We start from the raw sequence: 19,485 nt of genomic DNA, 5'->3' as shown, positions 1-19,485 counted from the left end.
GTGAAAAGCGCTATATCAAATGCAAGGATTGTTGTGGTTGTGAAATGCTTTGAGACACTTCAGCAATGTGATAAAGTGCTATATCAAATAATAATAATAATCCTTGCATTTGATACAGCGCTTTTCACGTCTTCTCGACGTCTCAAAGCGCTTCACAAAATAGACTGGAAAGTGAATTAACCGTATATTTGTGGGCGAAACGCGGCAGCCAATTGCGCACAGCAGTGTCCCACAAACAGTCGTGGATTGAAAATTACCAATTTATTATTGTTTTGTTTTGGAGGGATTATTATTAGGCGTGTGGAGTAAGGAAACTTGCCCAAGGTTTCGCCCTGCCTGGATTGAACCCAGGTCTCTCGCTTGCAAGGCAAGTGCTCTAACCACTGAGCTGCAGGACTCCAATGCAAGGATTATTATTATTATTACTACTACTACTACTACAGGGTGTCCACAAAGATCTGTTACTTTTTTTAAAAAAAACACAAGTGGAAGAACGATGATTGTCTTTAGAAGTACTTAATTGTATTCAGTACAAGTGTTTAACTTTATTAAGATGTCCAGAGGATCGGTGTGAGCACCATCATTTTCATGGCAGATAATGATCCATCACCATGTTTGGTGCGAAAACTGGATTTAATGCAGCAAATGGAAGAAGAAAAAGCAATGGGAATCTCTAAATAACTTAATTTCCAATAATGCCTCAGTAATAAAATGCACAACATTACCCAGCCGGCCACAAAACCAAAGGAGAGGTAGGTCTAAGTTTACTCTAATCCCGTACTTTGTGTCATTTATTGCTCCTCCAAATACATAGCTGAGCCATGTTTCAATTGTATTCAAATTGTTCCATTTCATTTTCGGAAGGTAAGATTCCTTCACTAAATACTCATCTCAGGAGAAGTATGGAGAGAGTTTCCCCCACCCACCCCAGTAAGACAACTAATTAAAAACATTTGTACTGAAGTGTAAAACATTAATTTAGTACCGGTATCAAGTGCCAATAAAAGTCCCTAGGCAGAAAACAAACAGTGCAGTTACCAGCGGAAAGAAAATTAAATTTTATGCATTTTAATAATGAATTACAGTACTCATCATACAATGCTTGCTGACAAGAAAAGATGCTGTTTTCAGCAGTTTATGTAGGACAGCCCTTCAGAGACCGAGTGACTTTCACTCTCCTCACCTGTGTAAGTTACAAAGAATTATTAGTTTGAATATGGCATTGGCTTTTTTTTAAAAAAAACACACACAAACTCGATAAGCTGAAGGAAATATCGACTGACAATGCGAATGGAGCTGAATACCCAAACCGTGTACACAGGGTCCAAGATGCAGGTGTGTACCTCCGATCCTTTCAACTGTGTTTGCGCCTTAGCTCGGGGTTGGATTCAAGAGGGGTGGGGGCCGAAGGTCAGAAGATCTTCAGATGGACCTTGAAGGAAGCAAGGGTGGGGGAAAAGTGAAGGAACTCTGGGATGGAGTTATAATAATCCTTACATTTGATATAGCGCTTTTCACGTCAGGAGGACGTCCCAAAGCGCTTGAATTTCCAAAGGGTACGGGCAGAGAAGCTGAAAGCCCGATAATGGGGTGGGTAGTCCCCGTTGAGCGGAGGGAGCGGGTGAGTAGGTAGGGTTTTAGAAGGTCACAGAGGCAAGACCGTGGAGGGTTTTAAAAGTGAGGACGAGGATCTTGAACTGAATTCTCTGGGGCATGGGGAGCTAGTGGAGCTAGACCACGATGGAGGTGATAAGACTCTTGGAGCTCAGTGTGGGAGAGGATATGAGCTGCGTAGTTCTGGATGGTTTGCACTTGTGGAGCGACGACTTGGATTTCTTCAAAGTAAAACAAATTGTGAAATGATTGCAACTAGGAAACTTTAATTAGTTCCACATCTTGTTGCATGATCACACCTCACCTCAGGCTGTTCAGTTACCTTGAATGATTGACTAAGAACACGAGAAGATAATGGTAGGGTGCCTTGCTCGCAATTGGCCCCTGTAAAGATGGGAGGGCCATGCTTGTTCTGTATACACCTCTCGAATATTACTGTATCACAACTTTTGCAGGTAATAAATGGGATTATTTGTCTCATTTAAAAACTGGTAGTACAGGATAGATCAAAACCTGCAGAATTCACAGCTTGAATTGCACAACTTACGAGTTCACATGACTTTCAATCAGGACGAGGAAGCAAAGTGTCGAGGTTTTGGGACAGAATAACGGCACGGCACTGATGGTGGGGCAGAAAATGCTAGGAGCAAACCGACATTGGAACAGATGGGCTCAACCCCTCACTTAATGGCATTTTTGATGCCAAGTTGAACTAAGTCCCACATTATTCACTGTTGTGCTGTTTGCAATTTAACACAGTAGCAGTGGCTTGTAGCTCTCCATCTCATCCAGATAGGGGAACAAACGTTGTGGGTGTGATACACAAGTCAACATTAACCTTAATTGCAGAGACAGTGAGCTCATTAAACAACACACTGGCCCCATGTCAAGTCTAATTTGTCTGCGAGACATTTCATTTAGTCCTATAAATATTTATTGGTTTCTAGATATACAATTCATCTTGAATGACAAATACAGATTTCCTCTTTAAGGACTAACATTATCAGAGTCCTTTCATTGCCAGTCACAGCACCAATCTCTCTCCCAAAGTGGCCATTCTTCATCTGTGAGGCAAGACAGTATTGGCAGGATTTTCAGCTGTGAATGGTCATCTCATCTGAACCTAACATTGTTTTAGCCATCAGGGATGGCAACCTTGTCTTATTCCTCCTCCTCACTCATTCCCTCCCCCCATTCAAAAATGTTAAGATAATAATGATAATCCTTGCATTTGATATCGAGCCTTATCATGCAATTGAAACGTCTCAAAGCTTTTCACTTAAGTGGATTGACTGTGTATGTTGTGGGCACAACACCTCAGCCAATTGCGCACAGCAGTGTCCCACAAACAGTCGTGCAATGAGTGAGCCAATTTTTTTTTGAGGAATTATTACCCCTGGAAAGTGATGCCCCCCCTCCCCCCCCAAATCGATTAACAACCAGGTTCCTACTTACTGCTAGGTAAACAGAGTCGTGTGGAGTAAGGAAACTTGCTCAAGGTTTCGCCCCGCACGGGAATCAAATCCAGGTCCTCTCGCTTGCGAGGCCAGAGTGCTAATCTCTACACTACGGGACTCCGAAATAGAATGCATAGAACGCTCTTGTTAAGATCAACTGTAGCACCAGGACTTGGCCCAGACACATTAAGTCATCACAGATCCTGGGATCGAAGCTGGAAGGCTTAGTCACACACCTAAGACAGTGACCAGCTTTGCCAAGCAAAGAATTTATGCGTGCACATACTTTCAAAAGAAAAGCCCACAGCAGTAATTTCCTTTTTTTCCAAAAAAAACACAGATCTTGCACAATTTGCAAAACTCACTGTAGCTGACTCAGTACTCGGTGCCTGTCAACCACCAGGTATGCAAACCAAATAAGAACAACTACAAAGCAGCTGGAGATGCTTTCTCTCAGCTCAACAACAACAGATTATGTTTGTATAACGCCTTTCACGTCGGGAGGACGTCTCAAGGCGCTGGACAGTCAAGGATTTGCACTTGAGCTTCGGATCAGGAAGGGTGGGAGGGCAGGGAGGGTGGCGGGGCGAGTGTGACCGGAAGCACGGCTGAAGAGGAGTGTTGAGACAGGCCTTGAAGGAGGCAAGACGGGAGGGAGTTCCAAAGGTCGGTGGCAGAAAGACCGCCGATGGTGTGGTGGGCCGGGCGGGGGACGTGGAGCAGGACAGAGGCCACCAAGTGGAGGGTGCAGACAAGACGATATGGGGTTAGCAGGTCACAGAGGTTGAGAGGAGCAAGACCGTGGAGGGCTATGAAAGCGAGGACGAGGAAAAGCTCAAGGCGCTCTTGTGCAAAAGCAAGTGATCAGAGTCTTACGACTGTGCAGCACGCAGCAAATGGACAGAAATAGCCACGGTTTTGCCTGTCAAGCAATTGACTCGACGACCTGAGTCGCATAGAACACGAGATTGGAGAGATTACCTGCAAGTATCATCATTAAGCGGTGCAAGATTGCCAGACGTTCTCTGGCAATTTATTCCAACATATCCTCAAATGCAACTAAATTCTAATCATCTTATGTACTCTTATGTTATGTAATTGCGCACACTGACAAACAAACATCATCCTTTTGAATAGATTATCTTGATATTTTGACATTTTAATAACTGTGAAGAGAATGCCTTCTTTAAAATACGTAGCGTAGCTGAACACAAGCAAGTGTCACTTGATTCTTTATTGTGAAAACCCAAGAACAAAGATAATTCGCTTCTTCTTTACAAACACTGGAGGAGGTGAAAGTCAGAAATAGGATACATGGAAGGCTCTGCGTGGTTGAGTGTGGCCGCGTTACACAGCTTTTTAATATTCTAATCGTGTACCAACAAAAGTTAACACAATTGATTTCCGTGGTCCGAGTAGCAATGATGAGCGAAGAGGTATTGAAAAGCACCCGAACAATTATTATCTACACCCACAGGTACCCAGTTCCATTACCATATTTGAAGCTAGGCTGCACACAGTGGCCCTCTGGCCTACTTTCAGCAAATGTAACACTTTACAGAAAGGTTCCTCTGCCAGATGTAATAAAACAGTCAGCTGCTTTACCACACAGCACAATGTTCCTTGGGATTGGTGTGTGTGTGTGTGTATATGTGTGTGCGTGTTGAAAGGAAAATTGTCCCTGATGAAACCAAATCACTTCCTTGCTTGGAGGACTGAAACACTGAACTGCGAGTAATTAACAAAATACTCAAAAAAAAGTATAATTCTACGACTGAGCACAACTCAAGATTGATCAGCTGTCTTAGTTTTATTAGATTTCGCCATCTTCCTCCAATTTCCTCCTCTCCAGAAAGCTCATGGTAAAGTTCTGTGTGTGTCAGTCACCCTCTGGTACCTTGCTCATGCAGCTTTTATAGGCTCAGGCGTTTCATCCACAAATTACAGTCACAACGATGTGATAAGGCACTGTATCAAATGCAAGGATTACTATTGTTATTACATAGCAGTCAATGTGATCGTGGAGATTGCCACGCTCAGTGAGGTTTGGATACGAAAGTACAATGTCAAACACTCTCCCAAAAATTGAATAAAAGTGGGGGGAAGGGGAAAGGTTAAACAATGGTGATGCAGGGACAGGATACCAGAGGAAGAGAGACGTTGGTATCATTTACCCACCAGCGGGAAATAGGCTATTCATTAAAGTTAGTCCAATTAAAAACGGGAAGGAAAAAGGAATTTGAATAACTTTGTAATTATCTGATTGGAGGAGATCTGAAAACTGTAGGAGGCAGAGTGGCTATTTGCGTTTCTAGAGCTCATTGTACGAGACTGGATCTAATCAGCTTCTCGGAACAACTTTAAATCAGTTTATTGCAGAGCTGCAATTAGCCACTCTGTTGCTCCTTCGGATTGACAATGGCTTTTGCAATGTTATCTGGTTTATAGTTTACCAAAGGCTATATATCACCTTCTCCCTAACCATCCATCCCCGTTATTGTTTAACTTTCCTGCTGGGAGGATTAGGATTTCTGGCAACACTGGGGAAAAATAGTTTGAAGGACACGCAATGACCATGGCACAGACAGAAACCAGTCAGTCTCTTCCCCCACTCCAGATAACATTCCAGACAAGACTGTCTAAATCAGCAAGAGTGGCTAACAGTAGCTTTTCAATAAAGACATTTAAAAATACAGCAAAGACAATGAAGTCAGCTAGTGAAATTTCTCTGTGCAAAGCCTTCCACTGTCATTTGATACCTCCCTTTCCCCAGGATAATTAATGCTGAGAATCTCTCCCCCTCACTCCCCACTCTCCCGTTCTTGATACAAAATATGCAGCTGCACAAAAGAGATATAGGCATAAAGGCAGCAGAAATGGGAGGTTAAAAAAAAGCGGCAAAAAAAAATTAAAGCATAAAATGCCAAATGCTTCTGATGCGAGCAAAAGGGTCATCTTCACTGCTCGCAGTGCATTTCTGCCACGGAAAACCCCCCCAACTATTCGACAATAGCTTGCACTTATATACAATAGTGCCTTTCACAGCTCAAACCACTTTACAGGAGCAGAGTGGGAGCCCAAGAAGGGTTGAAGATTGGGGGAGGAGGGGAATAAGGGCAAGGTAAACAAAAGTCACAGTTAAAGGGGCAGTTTGTTTTAAAAAATAATTTGAAAGCAAAGCGAGAAGATGCGAACCAGGAGGGTTTGGGGAGAGAGTTCCAGATAGCAGGGGCAACGTGTCTGAAAGCACAACTGCAATGTGGGGTGGAAGGGAGTAATTGACTAGCAATTCAGCAGAGCAAAGAGGAAAAGTGCAAATCCCAGAGGTACGGTGGTTTAGGCCATTTTTCCACGTGCTGCTTGTAATCTAGAGCAAAAGCTTGGTCAAAAAGACAGGTTTTTAAGGAGGGAGGTAGAGGTCACAAGACAAAATGATTACATGACCAAGAGTTTCAGAGAACAGACCAGTGGCTGAAAGCTCCGCCACCAATGGTAGGACATACGAGGCGAGACAATCTCAACCCACCCAAAAAATTCATTAAACACATGTGAAACACTTCACTAAACCCCTATGTTGTTCAATATTTGCATGTCGATCTTCTTAATTAGAGAAAGTACAAGGGACATCACAGGTGGGTAGCTTTACCCTTTTGTATTTGTGCAGCTTTGGTCAATGCAGCTCTCCGCTCCATTCCAATGTGTGCATACAGCAAATACAAGAATCAATCAATCTCCACCTCAAAACCATCCGGTGTACAATGAAGAAACTCACTAAGAGGCACAGAACTTAACGATGCAATATACAATGCAATTTACCTTTATGCAACGCTTTATCAGGGCAACGAGATGTCTCAAAGGGCTTCACAAGAAAGTATTCTGTGGTATTTTGTTGGTGAATGTAGCAGCCAATTTGTGCACAGCAATGTCCCACAAACAGCCATAAAGCGAATGACCAATTTTATTTGGGGGATTGTTGGCCAGGACACCATGAGAACCTCCCTTCTTGGCATGCATTTCCCCCACAAAAAACAGTTACTTTCCAGTATATCCTGTGAAGCGCTTTGACACGACTCGACGACATGATAAGGCTCTATATCAAGGCTATACTATCTAAACTGTTGTTATTGAACATTCAAGTCACTATACAAATGCTTTTCCTCAAACTTAATAACAACTGTAACAAAAGCAACAGCTATTTACAAACACTATAAATGACTCACTTTCTGCCCAGGTCCATAAGTGAGACCCAATAAGGTTTGTAGAACGACTATGCAATGTCTATTTTTACCTACAAATGCACAGTCACTACACTATATAGTTAAAACCCTGAGAAGCTCTTCAAAGACATTTCAACGACACGAGAAAGTGTTTCATCAAATAGTCATTTGCATTTGACATAGTGCCTTTCATTTTGGGAGGACGCCTCAAAGCGTTTCACAGGGTATCGTGCAAAGTGTAGTGACTGTATATTTTGTAGGTGGACTGGATGGGAAAAGCTTTAGTGACAACCCAATGCGAAATGCAGCTATGACTGGGCCAAAAAAACAAAATCCTTTCAACTTTCCAGAGCATAATATTCTATCAGAAATATTTCTTGCTTGGTGGCAGGCATAGATCAGGAACATGCTTCAAATTAAATCATCTTTACCCTCTTTACGCCCATCACTGTACTAAAGTTACATTCATCCTTGCACCATGGCCACAGTCACATTTACAGAGGTGACTACGACGACAACTAATGACATTTGTACAGCGCCTTTCACGTCAGGAAGGATATCTGAAGGTCCTGAACAGACAAGGATTTGGACCCGAGCTGGGGATAGGGATCGGGTGGGTGGTGGAGGGCAGCGGTAAGAGGGTGATCAAAGACGTGGTCGAAGAAGAAGGTCTCGAGATGAGCCTTGAAGGAGGCAAGAGAGGGGGCAGAAAGGCTGTCCTCCGATGGTGGGGTGGGCCGTGCGAGAGAAATGGAGCAGGCTGGAGCCTGCTGAGTGAATGATGAGACCAACTCGTGTATAATTTGGTCCAGGTGCTATTGAGATGTGAATCCGATATGACCCATTTACACTTAACCTTCACAACAGGCAGTCCAGGTAATGAAGTGTTTCTAGGCCAGGCATAAACCGAGCAAAGCCTACGAGTTACCTCTAGCTTTCCACTGGACAATTTCCAGGCAGCAGTGAGAATGATCACGATGGGGGGAGGTATGCACTGAAAAGAGTTCAGAATTTACATTTTACATACATTTTTAATGACATTTTAACTTGACTAATGCCTATTCTGCTTACAGCATAGGTTCAAAACGGTTTAGTTTGCAGGACCAGCATTTGTTTAAGCAAAACATAAACTCTACAGGGTGTCCACAAAGTCCTGTTACACCACCCATTGCAAAACAGTGATAAGAGACTATGGAGGAGCTGAAACAAGTTGTCAAAGTCGCATTTCACCTCTTCACTCCATCATGTTACGGAATATGTTGCACTGAACATGGGGACGGACAATTATCTGCCATGAAAATGATGGTGCTCACACACACACACCAATCAACTGGACGTCTGAATACAGTTAAACACTTGAACTGAATACAATGAAGTACTTCTAAACGAAGTTATCATTATTCTTCCATATGTTTCAGTTGCTGGTGGGGTAATAGGACTTTGTGGACACCCTGTACTTCCAGGGGCAATGGCAACTGACATAGCAAATTAATTGGCTCTGCAGCCATCATGATCTCTGGCCATGCCCCAGGCTTAGTTATCAGTACTTTCTGACAGAACTGCAATACAAGTTTGACATTGCTGCCCTGTGCAGATCTTCATCAAAGATAGGGAATGCTTGTGACAAGGAAAAGCCGCAATTCAAGACTCAAAATGCTGTGGTTTCTGTTTTCCCCTCCCTCTTTAACCGTTTCACAAACAAAATACAGTCAATCCACTTTACAGTATATTCTGTGAAGTGCTTTGAGACATGATAAGGCGCTACAACAAATGCAAGGATATCAAATGCAAAGATTATTAACTGTCACCTCCTCCCACAAGCCAACCCCCATCTCCGATAGGACTTGCATTTTCATTCTGTCTGTTAAGATTATTCCCGATGAGAATCGGTATAGTATAGGTACGGGTTGGTGCTGCTGTTGTCCACCACAGTACAAGCATCATATATGCCTGTGGGATTCATGAATATAGCATTTTGATAGAACTGATGTGTCACCAAAGCCAGTCTTTGACCTTTCTTCATACCTACACCCATCAACAATAACCTCAGAAAAGGCAGACACCAATAGATTTATCATATCAACTTCCTCACTGTACCTCCACTTCAAATGTCCAATGTCCTCACCTCAGTCATGTGAGTGCCTCCAGCTACTCCACTGCTTACCTCTGGAAATCTCGGCCTCACCCTTTCTCTATATACATATTTAACCTCCCACGCTAAAACCTACCTCTTCAACTGAGCCTATGGTCACCTCCACTCTTCGCACCTCGCTGGGCATCTGACCCATCACTCTGAAGCACTCGGGAGTGGTTGTCTGATAATGGATGGCACTGGATAAATACAAGTGGTTTTTGCTGCAGAAGCCATCCAATTCACACTGTGGGTCAGTTTCCACAACAGCTGGATCCAATTTAAATCAACTGCACTGATGCCAGCGTGCACAAGCACACAGGAAAGATCAATCAGACAGCCCAACAAGCAAAGCTGCCTCACGAGGTGGGATGACACAAGCTTCCAATTGTCAATCATAACCGGGCCCCACACACACCTCTCCATTTAAATCTCCGACTCATTGGGTATGAGTGGCTCCTCCTCAGAGTTAAACCATCCTCCGAAGTTATAGCTCCCTATATATAACTTTATCAATTGACACAGCCATTTCACACAGTATTACATTGCCTAGTACAGGAACACATTCAATAGAAAGAAACGTGATTCAACCTTTCACATTAAAATTGTTACTTTTACATGAAAGGCACGTTAGTTATTTTAAAAATATTTAAAAATTCAACATCAGATACCACAACATAGTATTTTTTTATATAAACGCAGCTGTAATTGTAAAAACAACAATGCATGATAAAAGGATGATCTGTTTGGGAATAGAAAGACACTAAAATGGCAGGATTTCCATCAAAACCGTTATTTTGGACAGCCGAATGTTTGATGCATACAAAAACCCGTCACAGTGTTTAAGAGCATGCAAACCAGATTGAGAGTTCCACAAATATATGCCACTTACACATGGCAAATTTACCTACGTTTGGAGTGGAATGGGCACTCTCCATCAAAATCAATGGGCGGATAAGCAAAGCTGCTATTTAAATAATAACAAAAAATACAGAATCGTTCATGTCAGGAGGATGTCCCAAAGCGCTTTACAGGATATAATGTGTTATGCAGTGACTGTGTGAAATGTGGCAGCCAGTTTGCGCACAGCAATGTCCCACAAACAGCCATGGAGTGAGTGACCAACAGATGGGATCACGGTTTATCATCTGTCTATAACACCTCCATCAAGCTTCCCCCCACCCAGCACTGCATTGGAGTGTCAGTCTAGACGGTCTGATTCCAAGTCCCGATGTGTGGCTTGAACCCACAACCTTCCGATTTAGAAAGGCGGCTGAGCCAGGCTGACACACAAAACACCAGAAACCATTAACATGTTGAAATGTTTACGGGTCCCTGTGTCTGTTTGCGTGTGTGGGGAGAGGGAGGAATAAACATAAAGCTCCAGCAACTTTGCAGAGGAGGTGTTTTGAAAGCATTGTTTGAATAATGTCTTTTTGCCCTCAATTTTTTTCACTTGCAAGAACTAGACGAACCCGTTTGTTAGTCGATTTCCGAGGGTAATAATTCTACCCACCCCCAAAAAAATGTGGTCACTCAGTCCACGAATGTTTGCGGGGCGCTGCTATGCACAATTGGCTGCCGCGTTTCATGTGTGTTTGCAACACACAAAAAATGGGCATCTAAAATGTCCAATGAATACAATTACAATTCGCAGTTAATAAATGCAAATGTGGGTGCGTGTTTTTCTAACCCAAACAAATGTGCATTCTAAAATTTGCAATTAATAAATGCACGAGCGGAGTAAACTTGGGGATGTTTTCTCAACCTTCTGCACTTGAAGGATATTTGCAAAAAGCCCTCCTTGCCTCCGTCTCTACTTGGGAGAGGGAGCTCTCCCCCACTGCCATCCAATCTAAACTCAATTCACACACCCGATGCTCAGGATGCTGTGTACAGTAAGTACCTTATTGTGCAATGCACCAACTCCTAATCAAGGTGAAGGAACGCGGTCCAAGCAAATTACAACTCTTTCTCCCCCCCCTCCCCAACCCAACCCTCCCTCCTCTCCCCCACCGTTCCCCCCTCACCCACCCACTCTCTCCCCTCCCACCCCTCTCCCCCAAATCTACCCCCACGGGGTTACAGAGGCACCCGACCCCTCCCTCGCCCACAGGGAACTGTGATCCAATGCTAACAAGTGGCCAAGGCAGATCCTGTGATATTCCCTTCAACAGCGACTTACTGCATTATTGATCGTTCAAACCCACACGCTAAACGTCCCCCCGATCACTGCCGGATGAATGGGCAACACATCCCAGAGAGCAAGCCATCACCAGGACAAATCCTGCTTTGCTGCGGGCAGCCAAATCAAGTGGAAACACAAATGGTCGGCAGGTCTGAATGAGACAAGACTCTTCCTTTGCCTGTTTGCAGTGGGGTTTAAAGGCAACAGCAGCCTTCAAGCATTGCTTTCATTATTGCTCTGGGGTTGGGTTGGTGGGGGGGGGTGTAGAGTAATAATAATCGACCCTGCTTTGGATGGAGGCGCCTTTAATTATTATTATTATTATTTAATCAAGCTTCCATTACCGCTAACAAGCTGATCTGTTCAGTCCAACATTGAAGCTGGCGCTGGGAAAAGCTGCAACCACTCGAGAGAACGTTTGGAGAATTGTAACGCCTGTGACACACACACACACACATATGTATACACACACACATATGATATATACACATACATATATATATGCACATACATATATAATATATACACATACATATATATAATATATACACATATATGTGTATAATATATACACACACAATGACATGTGCACACATATATATGTACACATACATATATAACACATACATGTACACATACAATATATAATACACACACATATGTACACACACATAATATATACACACACACATATAATATATACACACATATATATCTAAGATACACACACACATATATATATATACACACACACATTCCTGGGCACTCATTCACTCACTGGCAGTCTCACACCTCACTTTATTGCTGGAAAGCTGGATTTGCCAATGTGAAAAGGCCGTTTTACACTCACTCACTCTCACACACCTCTCTCACACACACACACACTCACTCTCACACACACTTACCTCTCACACACACACACATTCACTCTCACACACACACACTCACACACACACTTACCTCTCACACACACATACTCACTCTCACACTCACTCACTCTCACACACACACACATACCTCTCTCACACTCACTCACTCTCACACACACACTTACCTCTCACACACACATACTCACTCTCACACTCACTCACTCTCACACACACACACTCACACACACACTTACCTCTCACACACACATACACACACTCACACACTCTCACACACACACACACACACACACTCACACACACACTCACTCTCACACACACACTCACACTCACCTCTCACACACACACACTCCCACTCACTCACTCCCACACAGAGTGCCACTGCAGTCGAGATCCAACAAGAGAAGCCCACAACTAACCCTCTGACTCGACTCAACGCGACCCCCAAACTTAACTCAAGGTTATTCCAAGTCCAATTAACCTCGAGTCATTTGTACAGTGAAATACGAAAGAAACTGACAAACAACGGGGTGGAAGGAGAGGGGAAACATACACCAATATTTCTTCTCTCCCCCCCCCCACCCCCTCTCACCCCCACACAGCTCCCTTGGCTGATCTCCTTTGCTTCAGTTAAGCCTCAAGATACATTTTGCCCTAAAATGCAAAGACTGAACCCAAAACCTCTGTCGTGTAACAACCAGCGATTGGATACAATGCAAAAGCTCAGGATCATGAACATTACCAGTCAGTCAGGTCCTCTGCCCCTCGATCACTTTAACACCCAAAAGGACTTGACATGGAGATGCTGGTGGGGGTGTGGAGGGGGAGGGGGGAGGGGGGTGTGTGGGGGGGTAACACCCCACTTTTAATTCATTCATCCATCAAACTAATCGCACTCATAGATCTGCCTGGAAACTGCACAGCACTGTACCCTGGTTTAGCAATTAAAAAGAAACCCTTTCTGGTTATCTCTGCTGCTGCTTCTCTTTGAGTCGGTGAGAGACTGAAATAAATCCTCCAGTTAATAAGAAAAAGGCTTAGAGCTGATCCCCAAAGTCTTGCTGAAGCCTCGACAAAAGGGAGAACGTTTCTCGCTCTCTCTCTCTCTCACACACACACATACACACACATACATACATACACACACACTCACATACATACACACACACATACACACACACTCACACACACACATACATACATATATACTCACACACATACATACATACACACACACTCACATACATACACACACACACACATGCACTCACACACATACACACACACTCACACACACACATACATACATATATACTCACACACATACATACACACACTCACATACATACATACACACACTCACATACATACACACACACATACACTTACACACACTCACACATACATACACAATCACACACACATACATACACAATCACACACACATACACACACTCACACACACACACATTCATACACACACACATACATACACACACATACATACACACACAGCTCTGAAGTCCTTGGACACGTTATCACAAACATTTAACACAAATATCTAAAGAGTCTGCGTTATCAGGCAGCTCAGGGTGGGAGGGGGTGGGGGAAGGGGTGGGGGTGGGGGGGGAGAGAGAGAGAGAAAAGAAAAGAGGTGGATTGAGAAACCAGGAGAAATTCAGTTTTCTGAATTGGGAAGAGGAGAGGGAGAGAGAGGGAGAGGGAGAGAGAAAAAAGCAAAAGCACAAAAAAAAGATTTTTTTTTTGGTGGTGGATGAGAAATTCTTTTCCTCCCCATTTTCCTCACCTCTCTCGTCTCTGGGCTGAAGATTATCCCTGTGTCTGTGGTTGCTGTGAGCTGCCAGGATGATTATTTTCCCCCTTTTTCTTGAAAGCATTGGAGTCGGTGGTTCAGATGTGATGAGATGGTGTCTCTCTGTGTGTGGTGTGTGTGTGTGTGTCTCTTTCTCTGTGTGTGTGTGTGTCTCTGTGTGTGTGTTGTGTCTCTTTCTCTGTGTGTGTGTGTGTGTGTCTCTCTCTCTCTGTGTGTGTCTCTTTCTGTGTGTGTGTGTGTGTCTCTCTCTGTGTGTGTGTCTCTCTCTCTGTGTGTGTGTGTCTTTCTCTGTGTGTGTGTCTCTCTCTCTCTCTCTCTCTGTGTGTCTCTTTCTCTGTGTGTGGGGGGGTGTCTCTCTCTCTGTGTGTGTGTCTCTGTGTGTGTGTGTGTGTCTCTCTCTGTGTGTCTCTCTCTCTCTCTCTGTGTGTCTCTCTCTGTCTCTCTCTCTCTCTCTCTGTGTGTGTGGTGTGTGTGTGTCTCTCTCTCTCCCTCTCAGTCGTTGTTGGGAAATTGTTTGGGAAAAGTTCACTCCTCTCTCTCCTCTCCCCCAGTGCTTGAGGTCACAACGTTAAAACGTCGCGATACTGAACACCACTGGAGCAGATTTTTTTGGAGCAAAACTCCATCTGCTGTCACCTGGAAACTGCAAACTGTTCTGCAGAAAGAAACCACATTTACTGAATGGGTTGTGTTTTTTTTGGGGGGGGACACACTCCAGGGACAGGGAGGAGGGGGGGGGGGGGGAGAGAGGGGAAATTGCAGTCTGATTTGTTAATTTATTGCTGATTATTTATTGATTTGAAATTTTTTTCTCGTTTGAAATTTGCAAACTGTGCCACAAGAGAGCACAACGTCGATTTTTTTTTAATTATTGTTATTAATTAGAATTATTAGAAGAAATAGAGGTTTCAAAAATAATCGATTTTATTGAGCGTGGATTTATTTCGCCCACAACGACGTACACAGTCGACGGTATATTCCGATGAAGCGCTTTCAGACTTCTCAACGACGTGATGCTTCGCTGTATCAAATGCAAAGATTATTATTATTTTTTTTATTTGTAAACAAACATATTTCAGCATAAACTAGCTGATGGTGGATACAATTTGCGACTGTTTCGAAGCCAGTGAAAGCAGACTCAGGGAAGGTTTTGCTTGTAAACAAGTACTTTACACAGTGATACAATCACACAGTGAGATATCATGTTGCTTTCTATGGGCTGTTTACAAAGTGTTGTTACCCCTATGTGTGTGTTTTTTTACACACCCACTGACCAACAACTGGAAGGTGTGGAAGAATGATGATAATTGTATTTGAGACATTTTTTTGAAACCGTTCCTTAAAAAATCCTTACGTACGTTTTCCATTGTCTTCGCGATCCTCGGCTGTTCGTAGACCCACAGACTGACCACAACGTGTTCCTCCATGGTCTAGTTACTGGTATCGCACACTGTTCAACTCGACTCATCTGCAGCAGAAATCCAAATACAAGAATGATTATTATTATTATTCAGCCTTTAATTCTTTCTGCACAATATAAGTAAATATTATCCACTGAGAGTGGGTTCAATGTCACTGCTCGATGACAACACACAGAACAATTAACAACAGCCATTACAGCAGGTTCATCAGTAATTTGCACCTGATTTCCTTGAATTCCTGCAAGCCGTACATATTTATATGAAGTGAAACTATTTTACGTGCCTTGTGTCAAGGAATACCAAGCAGTTTGCAATATCACCCAGCTGTCAGGATGTGGACTGGTAGCTTCAAATTAGATATGGTTTGACAAGCAGCAGAGACCTGTTTATACTTGCAACCGACTGTTGGTGCAAATGCTGGGCTGAGTCTGCGAAGGTGCCAATGCAAACCAGATGTACCATAACTGACTGCAATTAAATTGCAGCCATAGATAATGTGCACTCACACATAACATGCACTTTTCCCTGTCTCTCTAACCGGGATCAGATAGAACATGCACTCACGTAAAGCAACACGCCTGGCATTTTATACCCAGTCTCCAAGGTTACCCAGTGAGCCCCCCTAGGACAGTATGCTCCAAATGGCAGGCGGTCTGAACAACCTGCTGGAAGCGAACAGAAATTACAGTCATGGCCTCCAAGTACACTGCAGAATTCCATACAACTGGCAGCCGTCCTCCCCACAAAATGACAGATACTGATATAAAATATCATAAACTTATAGATTTGTAATGTCATTCAGTGGACTCCTGTAGCGTATTGGTTAGCGCACTCACCCCGCAAGCCAGAGGACCCGGGTTTGATTCCTGGGCAGGGCAAAACTTTAGGCAAATTTCCTTACTCCACACACCTCTGTTTACCTAGTAGCAAGTAGGAACCCGGATGTTAGTCGATTGGCGGATCGCTTTCCAGACTAATAATCCCTCAAAATATGACTGTTTGTAGGACACTGCTGTGTTCAATAGGCTGCCGGGTTTCGACCACAAAATATATAGTTAATTCACTCTACAGTACATTCTGTGAGATGCTTTGAGACGTTTCAACAATGTGATGAGACGCTATATCAAATGCAAGGATTATTATTATTCAGGCAATCTTATGTGGGAATATCAACAACAACAACTTGCATTAATATAGCACCCTTCATGTAGGGTACATATCGCGAGGATTTTGCTATCACCCCCCCACCACCCTGCTCTTCCCACCACTACAAAATGTAACCCAAATGAAGTGAGTCTGCAAGTACATGGTCACTGAAGTGAAGTGCTGGAAGCTCAAATTGGCGCATAGATGTGGAGAAAGACTATTAATTAGACGTTTCAGTGACCCTATCTTGTGAATTTTCTTGTTTGTTACCAGTGAAAAGTAGCACCAAACATGACAATTTAGTTGCTGGGCAACGAGTCCGCCACTTAGCATTAATGTCACCACACCAACTAATGTGTAGCCATTTCTGCCTTGCAGCGCTGCACAGGAACTGCAGTATTATTGGAGCAATTGCGTGTAATATTAGCTTAAACGCGCCCCCAGGACAACAAGGGGCATTTAATGACCTTGCTATTAGTGATTATGGGAATAGAAGAATTGAGTCTGTTGAGATTTTACAGTTCATTGAGGCATCAACGTGTTACAGTTAGGCCGTGGACAACATGCACAGAACGAGTTTCCAACTGCAGCCACTAGGAGGATTCATCCAGTGGGGACATGGCACATGTCCAGGGGAACCCACAGAAAATTGAAGAGTATGGTTCTCTCTCAAGTCCGAACAACTAACTCAGGAACAATGCAGGTAGTGAGTGGTATGCAACTTCTTGATAGTAATATAATAATGATCCTTGCATTTGATTTAGCCCCTTATGAATCACATCGCTGAGGTGTCTCAAAGCGCTTCACAGAATATACTGCAAAGTTAATTGACTGTATATTTTGTGGGTGGAACGCAGCTGTCAATTCCACGAAGCGGTTACTTATGGATTGAGTGGATTGACTACATTATTTATTTATTATTTTGAAGGGCTTATTACCCCCGGAAAGCAATCCATCATCGACTAACAACCGGATTCCTACTTATTGCTCGGTAAAAAGAGGCATGGGAAGTAAGGAAACTTGCCTAAGGTTTTTCTCCGCCCAGGAATCTAACCCAGGTCCTATCGCAACACTTGACAGTATACACCAGAAAGTCCTTTGAGGCGTTTTGACATGACTAGACTCTATAATAATGCACCTTCTATCTCTTTCTAACGGACGGAAATGGTAGTTCCACGTCAACTATCTTTTTTAAAAAAATATTGGTAATATCTACAATTCTCTCTAACCTGAGACAATGGTGCAGTCGACATCTTGGAGAAAGTTTGCTTACAGTCTCCATACCTGGAGTTTATTTTGTCACCAGGATTAATTTGCAGGTTTTACGTTTTGCTGTGATCCTTCAGGAGGATAATAGGAATTTACAAGTTTCGTTTAGACATTGGACTTCTATTAAATAGGGTCATGAATCCTCCATTTAAATGTTGTTAACGTTGAACAATAGCGTTAATTAACAACAGAGACAACAATCTGAATTTGATCCTCCAGGGCAGTTATTAGATTTTAGTTCCCACAATGGTCCCTCCTGGTTCAAGCTTTCCAGAGAAAGCAGCTTTTGGTGATAATTCTGTTGCAGGGATGAATCATTTTGGTGACATAAGGATTGTAGGTGGAACCAAATTCAATGTTCTTTCTAATTACATTTTAATGTTCTAACTGGAATCTGAAAAATTGTACTTGGTACAGAGACATCAGTTCAATGCTGCCTCCTGATTTCATATCTTAAAAAAAGGATTGGCTAGGGAAATACTCCCATGCTTTTTAGTTCGAGAGGATATTTAATTTGGAATAACATAACTCGTGTTATGAATATGAAATGTAAACCGACTCTCACTTGTCCAAGTGTCACTGATGCCACTTCTTGCTCGCCACTGACGTTATTTCACAAAGGAAATAATACCAGGAACCCTTCTTCACATGTGCAGTGTGCAGGAAGTGATTTCAGCAGCGCTTACCTGTGCAAATCACACAAGCGTAGGAAGTGCCATCAGCCGTCATCTAACGACTTGAACGTTGTTCATGGTACTCCAGCATTAGAATGCATGGCCCTAGTACACAGAGTTCTAACCGGATTCCCCTGTAGTTGTTGTTTGTGTCAATGTTCTCCTATCTATCCCAACCTGAAGGCCTGACCCATCTTTGGTACCATTCTGTCAGCCCGTTGGTACATGATTGTTCCTGTGTGAGCTCAACAAGCTATTCAACTGGGAAAGTGTGGTGGGGTGGGGGGTCAGGGTTAGAAACCTATGACAATCTTCTCTCTATGGCTTAGTGCTACACCAAGAGGTATCTTCAGCCGAGAGACCATCAGGGTTATGGAGACCTACACCAAGCTTATATTTACTGCACATTTGTTTGTTAATTCAGGAGTACAACAATGACACAAAATACAGACAGACAGACAGCAACAAATTACATTACATTGGGAGGATGTCCAAGGCACTAATGCTGCACATAGCAGCACAACTGTTATGTGACATAAAGGAAGCCGAAAGGGTAGAAAACTCCCTACTTCATGAAAATAATACAGTATTTGCTGAGGAGGCCCCACTCACCTTCTACTCTGTCCTTTCCTATCCAGAAAGCAAAT

At 43.2% G+C, this 19,485-nt stretch overlaps 1 protein-coding gene across 4 annotated transcripts in view; it reads right to left on the bottom strand.

Annotated features, from left to right (window-relative positions):
- The window catches only part of sipa1l1 (signal-induced proliferation-associated 1 like 1), a 163,803-nt gene extending 149,330 nt beyond the window's left edge, over positions 1 to 14,473 (bottom strand). For all 4 annotated transcript variants that reach the window (XM_007893254.2, XM_042337969.1, XM_007893253.2 and 1 more), the window contains exon 1: positions 14,302 to 14,473. The gene's annotated coding sequence lies outside the window, so the exon portion shown is untranslated. The remainder of the gene's footprint in view (positions 1 to 14,301) is intronic.
- Positions 14,474 to 19,485: the final 5,012 nt, after the last annotated feature.

This window comes from Callorhinchus milii, unplaced genomic scaffold (assembly GCF_018977255.1).
Source record: "Callorhinchus milii isolate IMCB2004 unplaced genomic scaffold, IMCB_Cmil_1.0 Scaffold9, whole genome shotgun sequence".
NCBI lineage: Eukaryota > Metazoa > Chordata > Chondrichthyes > Chimaeriformes > Callorhinchidae > Callorhinchus > Callorhinchus milii.
Note: the sequence above shows the minus strand (reverse complement) of the source record. Positions and strands in the feature narration are given on the sequence as shown.